This window comes from Podarcis gaigeae, assembly GCF_964106915.1.
Source record: "Podarcis gaigeae genome assembly, chromosome: 1".
NCBI classification, from domain to species: Eukaryota; Metazoa; Chordata; class Lepidosauria; order Squamata; family Lacertidae; genus Podarcis; species Podarcis gaigeae.
Window position 1 is genome coordinate 9,597,502 of NC_139678.1, and position 8,187 is coordinate 9,605,688.

General features: G+C 45.6%; 1 protein-coding gene across 1 annotated transcript in view; it reads left to right on the forward strand.

Annotated features, from left to right (window-relative positions):
• HIF1A (hypoxia inducible factor 1 subunit alpha) overlaps positions 1 to 8,187 on the forward strand; it is a 641,105-nt gene that overhangs the window by 42,427 nt on the left and 590,491 nt on the right. The window lies entirely within an intron of this gene.

The following is an 8,187-nucleotide window of genomic DNA, read 5'->3' on the forward strand; positions in this document are numbered from 1 at the left end:
ATTGAATTTCAGTGTATGCATAATATAAGGGAATGCCATGCTCCAAGCAAACTAGTTCAGTGGTCTGTTGGTTTCTCCACCATGCCTGGCAATGTAGCCAGTTTTGGACATCTTCATACAAATCTCCCACACCTCAAACATAACCTAGGAGTACAGGAAGTGTCCCTTAGAAAGAATTGGAGATACCTTTCTTTGCATATTAGAGCCCTGATTCAGTTTCAAGAAACAAGTGTAACATGCTTGTGTGCAACTCTGATATTAACTATGCTATCTTAGCTTAAGTCTGCTTATAACTGACATTTTAAAGTGAATTCCTACACACAAATAAAATTTATGCTATATTGTATGATGTCTTGCTGACATTAGGCTAATTCTTTGCATCTAGAATAGCTACCTTAATTAGTTTCAAGTAACTGGCAACTGAAAAGAAAATTTATGTACAGTTTGCTGTGCTGACCCGGTCTCATCTCATCCCTTTACAATTTTTATAAAACACAACATACCATCTCATATTTAATACATTGTAAAATGTAACATTGTTCTTTAAGACATCGCAATCTGCCTGCTCAGAATGTTTTTTTTAAATGTTTTAATCAGTTTCTTCTGTTCTTTCATTACTTCCCTTCCCAAATATACTATTGTCCGTCCATTAGAGAAGTTCAGTAGCAGAAATGAGAGCAAAGTTGCACTCTCTTCATATTGACTAAGGCTGCAAGTTAACTCTACAAGTCAGCTATTTATGGCAGTTCCAGATAGTTTTACATTCTTGGCAATGATAAGGCAGCCCTCCATCTGTGTGGATTGGTGTGGATCTGTTGCCAAACCATTTCCCTAAACAGGTGCAAAGGAGAATGGGGCTTACTATACTCTGCTTTTAATAGCTTGAAAGCCCATATGAAGGCAACACCCTGCTTTGATGGAAAACTAGTATTCAGAGGTACACTATCGCCAGCTGTGGAGATTCCACATGGCTTATTAGCCACTGATAGATAAGTTCTCAGAGAACAGGTCTATCCCCCTTTAAAGCAATATTCTGAGCCACAACGTTTTACCCGCCCAAATCCCTTCATCTATGCAACTAGTACATCTAGAGTAGCCATATTTTGAAGAGCAGGAAAGAGTACCATTCAAAGCAAATAAACGTGTCTCAAGTTTTACCCCGGAAAAAGACGTGTCCTGGAAAAAGAGGACGCATGGCAACCTGACCTAAGTGCACTCTACTACACCACTAAAACCGATCTCTGATAACCCAGTATTTTATACTTACCCGGGAATCGGGATGGCAAGAGACAGAACCGGTTCTCTTAAGAGCGCTTTTAAAAAAATCCCCTCGCCTCCTACGCACCAGATCGACCATACAAAACAATCCCTTAAGACGGAGGCGTACGTGGAGGGAGACGCTCCCCAAATAGCTGCTCCCCATCCTTGCTGGGTGCCCTGATGTGTGCCCTGCTGCACCGGCTCCAGCTCCGAGCTGAGAGAGGATGCAGGAGGCGGATGCAAATGAGTCAAACGTCCCAGCCGCTCCAGCCAATCGGGTCAGCCGGGCCACGCCCCCTATACGTGCGGTCCAGCACCCGAGACAGAGCCGCGGGCGTCTCCCGCCGCTCCCCTCCCTGCATCAGCGAAGAGGGTTCCTTGCTTGACTGCCCTCCTACGTGTGTTTTGGCATGTTGGACTCCGCCTGCATGCGATGGGATGGAAGAGGGGGATGCGGAGTCACCGCTTGATGACCCTCCCTCAGGGTGCTCAGTCAGGATGCGTCCCCATCACTGAACACAGCTCTGGGCATAGCCAGGGTGTGTGTGTGTGTGGGGGGGGACCAGCTGCCCCTCCTAAATCAAGTAAATGAATAAAAATACTTAACTAAAAGTAGAAATAATCAGAATAGTTGGAATTTGTTTTAGTTTTAGGTATTTTTAAAAAAAAGATGAAAAAAGGCGTGTTCTTTGTAATTTTATAAAATGTACTTGTTAACCACCTGGCCTTAATTTTTTTTTATTTCGCTTCCCAGTTTCCAAACAGTGAGGATTTTTCTGAGCACTTTGGGGGCAAAAGAAAGTAATTTAAAACAACTGTTGTTGAGACGTTTCGTTCTGAATCTGCTAGACAGAGCCAGACAGAGGATGACGTCAGGGGGTGTCATCCCCCCCCCCCCCCAGGCACACCTTACATGGGAGCAAGCAAAGAGAGATTATGTAAAATGCAGGAAGAGGAGAGTGAAATCAAGTGGCTGTTGTTGTTGGGCCACTGTCCCTTTTGCTCCTAGGGACCATCCCTGGTTCCTGTTTATGGAGGGGAAAACGTGTTAGCTAGTTTATGACAGAATCGACCCAAATAATTATTACACATGGATGATGGAGGGGAGGGACACAAAGGGCTGTGTCAATTCTCACAAACTGGAAACTGTGTGTCTAACTAATGTAGCCTTAATGAGTAATAGTATTTTTTTATTTTTTGCAGACACATAATCCTGCTGATTCATTGTGATTAATAAAGATGGATGGGTCCAGATTCAACCTGCCCCCCTTTCTGAAACACTGCTGCCAGTCAGTGCCAGAAAATCTTGAGTAGATAGACCAGAGCAGATTATACTGAGCAGATTGACCCTGTCTAAGGCAGCTTCCTATGTTCACTGTTGAATTCAATAGGATTCACTTCTCTTTTTAATGTAATTTTTATTAAATTTTCTATTTTACAATTTCAAATAAACATTTTACGTACCTTAAGATATCCAATGACTTCCCTTCTTCTCTTTCCATGGTTCATTTTGCATATCTTACATCCCTGCATATTTTACAATAACCATTCCAATTGGTTTTCCACTATTACATCCATCAAAAATTATTTGCTCTGTTGAATTTATCTTAATGCTTAATGCTTAATGCTGCCAGCATTTTCAGGTGTACAGTTATTTTCCATATACTCAATAAACATTTTCCAATCTTTAAACGTATGTTTTTCTTGCTCTCTTGTTCTTTATTTTAAATCTGCAAGTAATAATAATAATAATAATAATAATAATAATAATAATAATAATAATTTATTATTTATACTCCACCCATCAGGCTGGCTTTCCCCAGCCACTCTGGGCGGCTTCCAAAAGAATATTAAAATACTGTGATACATCAAACATTAAAAGCTTCCCTAAACAGGGCTGCCTTCAGATGTCTTCTAAAAGTCTGTAGTTATTGTTCTCTTTGACATCTGGTGGGAGGGCGTTCCACAGGGAGGGCACCACTACCGAGAAGGCCCTCTGCCTGGTTCCCTGTTACTTGGCTTCTCGCAGTGAGGGAACCGCCAGAAGGCCCTCGATGCTGGACCTCAGTGTCCGGGTACAACGATGGGGGTGGAGACGCTCCTTCAGGTATACTGGACCGAGGCTGTTTAGGGCTTTAAAGGTCAGCACCAACACTCTGAATTGTGCTCGGAAACGTACTGGGAGCCAATGTAGGTCTTTCAAGATCGGTGTTATATGGTCTTGGCGGCCGCTCCCAGTCACCAGTCTGGCTGCTGCATTCTGGATTAGTTGTAGTTTCCGGGTCACCTTCAAAGGTAGCCCCACGTAGAGCGCATTGCAGTAGTCCAAGTGGGAGATAACCAGAGCATGCACCACTCTGGCGAGGCAGTCCGCGGGCAGATAGGGTCTCAGCCTACGTACCAGATGGAGCTGGTACACAGCTGCCCTGGACACGGATTTAACCTGTGCCTCCATGGACAGCTGTGAGTCCAAAATGACTCCCAGGCTGTGCACCTGGTCCTTCAGGGCCACAGTTACCCCATTCAGGACCAGGGAATCCTCCACACCTGCCCGCCTCCTGTCCCCCAGAAACAGTACTTCTGTCTTGTCAGGATTCAATCTCAATCTGTTTGCCGCCATCCATCCTCGAACCGCCTCCAGACACTCACACAGGACCGTCACCGCCTTTACTGGTTCTGATTTGAAAGAGAAGTAAAGCTGGGTATCATCTGCATACTGATGAACACCCAGCAAGTTGTGCATATTCTGTCAACTTAAGTTGCCAATCTTTAGTTGGGACCTCACTTTCCATTTTTGGGCTAACAAAATGCAGGCTGCAGCTATTGCAGACATAAATAACCTTTTCTGAAACCCGGGAATTTCAGTCTGGGTTATCCAGACTGGGGGTGGGTAGTAATTTAAAACATTTTGTTCAGTTCAATATAAATCATTTCCCAATACTTTTTTTTCCTTTTTGCATGTTCACCACATGTGAAAGAATGTTCCCTCTACTTCTTTACACTTCCAGCACTTATCTGATTCTGTCTTGTAAATCTTAGCAAGCCTACTCGGAGTTAAATACCACCCATGAATCATTTTCAGATAGTTCTCTTTCAAAGAATAACATGCTGTAAATTCATAGGCGCCGACTCCATGGGGCCTGAGGGGGCCCGAGCCCCCTCAAAAATTCGTTTGGGGGGGCTCTGCCCCCCCAATAATTTAAGAAAATTATTACCGTATTTTTCCTTCTATAACACACAGACTTTTTCTCCTAAAAAGGAAGGGGAAATGTCTGTGCGTGTTATTGAGCGAATGTGTGGTCCTTGGAGCCAAGTGGTGCGAGGGGAGGCAAAAAAAAGCAAGCAAAAATCAAATCGCGCTCTCCTAGAAGGGAAACTTGAAAAGAGGAAGCGGCTGCTTTCCGGCATTCTGCCTCAGGGTCTTACTGCCCACCTACCTCTGTTTCCTTGCTGTGTTTGCTCAAACGGAACAAAGAGCAGGGAAAGCCCCTCCCCTCCAGGCAGAGGGAAAGCAGAGTGTGTCTCTGTGCTCCGTGCAGGAGGGAGAGAGAGAGAGAGAGAGAGAGCGCGCTAGCTGGCTGGCTTGGGTGGGTAGGTGAGGGAAAACTTTTGCCTTCCTTTCCTCCCTCCTCCTGTTATACCCCTCTCCTGCATTCTTAGCCAGCTGCTTCTCTGCACACCCCTCTCCTGCTCCTTGTCCCTTCTGTGTTTTTCCTTCCCTCCCCACTTAAAATGTGGTTAAAAAGCATGGATCCACATGGATCCTCAGGATCTTTGCATTGGGTCAGCCCAAATTCACCATCAGATCACATAGCATGTCCATGGCTACAGCCTGCCCCCCCAAAATCACGCACCCACTGTTGCCTGGGGCTGCAATGGTGCAAAAACGTGGTTACAAAACATGGATCCACATGGATCCTCAGGATCTTTGCATTGGGTCAGCCCAAATTCACCATCAGAGCACATAGCATGTCCATGGCTACAGCCTGCCCCCCCAAAATCACGCACCCACTGTTGCCTGGGGCTGCAATGGTGCAAAAACGTGGTTACAAAACATGGATCCACATGGATCCTCAGGATCTTTGCATTGGGTCAGCCCAAATTCACCATCAGAGCACATAGCATGTCCATGGCTACAGCCTGCCCCCCCAAAATCACGCACCCACTGTTGCCTGGGGCTGCAATGGTGCAAAAACGTGGTTACAAAACATGGATCCACATGGATCCTCAGGATTTTTGCATTGGGTCACCCCAAATTCACCATCAGATCACATGTCTGTGGCCACAGCATGAAGCACAAAAATGATACATCCACTGTTTCATTCAGAATGTTTTTTTCCCTTGTTTTCCTCCTCTAAAAACGATGTGCGTGTTATGGTCAGGTGCGTGTTATAGAGCGAAAAATACGGTAGTTATATTATGCTTTGTAAAATCACAAAATTATGTTGGTATTTTTTATTTTCCTTGTTTGATGATAGTTACCTTTTAAAATACATTCAGTAATGAGTTAAAACAAATAATTATTACGGTAGTAAAAGAGGCGGCGCGAGTAGTTTTGCTCGGTGCGTGCGACTGGCCCAGCCCCTCTTTCCTTTTCCTCTCTTCTGCTCTCCCGCCGGGCGCCTGAGGGAGAGTTACTTAGCGATTCTGAGGAGCCGCTGTTGTTTCGGCAGGGGAAAAACCGCCTGCGAACCGCCGAGCTCCCTGTCTCTTTCCAGCCTCTCTCTCTCTCTCTCTCTCTCTCTCTTGCTATGGCCAAGGAGGAGGAGAAGCCCTTCAGCCAGTCTATGGCCGAGTGGCGGAGGTTCATCTACAACCCCAACAGCGGCGAGTTCCTGGGGCGAACGGCCAAGAGCTGGGGTGAGGAGGTCGAGCGTGCGCGCGCGCGCGCGGGGAAGGGAGGGGAGGGGGCGGCCGGCACGAGGGGCGGTGGGAGGCGAGGCGCGGCGGGCACTTGCCTTGCCCACCACGCATCTCTCTCCTTCTCGGTCTCTCTCCCTCCCTCAGCTGGCGAGGGGGCCACGAGGCGGGCGGCAGCAGCAGCAACGGGCCGGGAGCGGATCTTATAAAACTTCCCGGGGCAGGACCCCGGTATGGGCCCCCCCAATATTTTTTATAAGTCGGCGCCCCTGTGTAAATTTCAAGTCGCTTTTCCAAGGTTTCTCCCAGAGGCTGAAATCTATGTTGTGTCCTATATCTACTGCCCAGTGCATCATCAAGGCTTTAACTAGCTCGTCTTTTGTTCCCCATTCTAATAACAGGTTATACATTTTAGACAAAAGTTTGTGTTTGCTTTGCAGGAGTTCTTTTTTGAATTGTGAGCTTTGGTCTGAAAAATCATTCAAGGATTTAGCAGGATTTACTTCTCAGTAGATACAGGATTGCACTATCAAGTGCAATCCTATATGTGTTGCCCTGCTCCCCTCCCCACAAGTGTGTGATCAATGGATTTTACTTCCTAGTGTGTTCAGGACTGCTGGCTAATGGCACTATCCTATGTCTCAGAAGAGCCCTGTAAGAAGTAAGCTCTGCACGACTGCCATTCTATGCATACATAGAATCATAGAATCATAGAATCATAGAGTTGGAAGAGACCACAAGGGCCATTGAGTCCAACCCCCTGCCAAGCAGGAAACACCATCAGAGCACTCCTGACATATGGTTGTCAAGCCTCTGCTTAAAGACCTCCAAAGAAGGAGACTCCACCACACTCCTTGGCAGCAAATTCCACTGTCAAACAGCTCTTACTGTCAGGAAGTTCTTCCTAATGTTTAGGTGGAATCTTCTTTCTTGTAGTTTGGAACCATTGCTCCGTGTCCGCTTCTCTGGAGCAGCAGAAAACAACCTTTCTCCCTCCTCTATGTGACATCCTTTTATATATTTGAACATGGCTATCATATCACCCCTTAACCTCCTCTTCTCCAGGCTAAACATGCCCAGCTCCCTTGTCTGAATCCCATTCAGCACAGTGAGGTTTACTTGCAACCAGCACAGGATTGCAGTGTCATCAAATCACATTTCCCATAGTAGTCATTTACACAGAAAAGCAGCTTTTTTACTCGGTGTGCTCGACAGACATCTATTGATTTCATTTTAGCAGAGGATTAAGTGTGGGCTTAACATGTTTGCATGCAGATGCAATGTTCAGTTCGGTAGCTTTTTCGTGGGAGAGAAAAAATATACTCAGACTGCAATCCTAACCATGTTAACTCACAAGTAAGTCCAGTTGAATTCAGTGGGGTAGTGAATTCAAAGGTAAGTGAGGTTAGGACTGCAGCCTAAATAAATGAGATGGTTTACAAAGCGGTTTACAAAAAGCAAAAAACCAAGGAAATCAAGAAGAATTCACAACTGCACTTTAAAACCCAGACGTTTAGAAAGTTTGCGTGATTTGTTAATTTGTTTTAAATCTATTCTATTGTGGGTTTTAAAAAAAGTTTTCTGTATATTTAAATTATGGTTGTACATTTTTCAGTGCTAACGTCATCCTTCAAGTTTTCTTTTTTTTTGTAAAACCGCGTTGAGGTTTTCTCTGCAGTCAAGCGGCATGCAAATTTTGCGAAACAAAGAAATAAAAACACACAGGTTGATAAAACACCAAAAGCTCATTAATCTAATTATAGAGGCGGCTCTTTTATTAAAAAAACAAGCAACCTTATTTGCAGCTGCTACTGCCCGGCTCCCAACACCCTTTTAAACCATCGCCCAGAGGCGGGGCTAAGGAGACCAGACTCAACCAAAAAGCCAAGCAGAAAGAAGTGGGAGTTCAGTGAAGGGGCGGAGCGAGCCCCTAAACCGTGGCTCTGATTGGCTGTAGTCGCCCACCTCCGCTTCCGCGAGCTCGACTCTTAAAAGGGCAACACGCACATGGGGAGCGCGTCTCCCTGGGGTTGTTTCGAGAGCGGCAGCGGCAGGGTTAACCTTTCC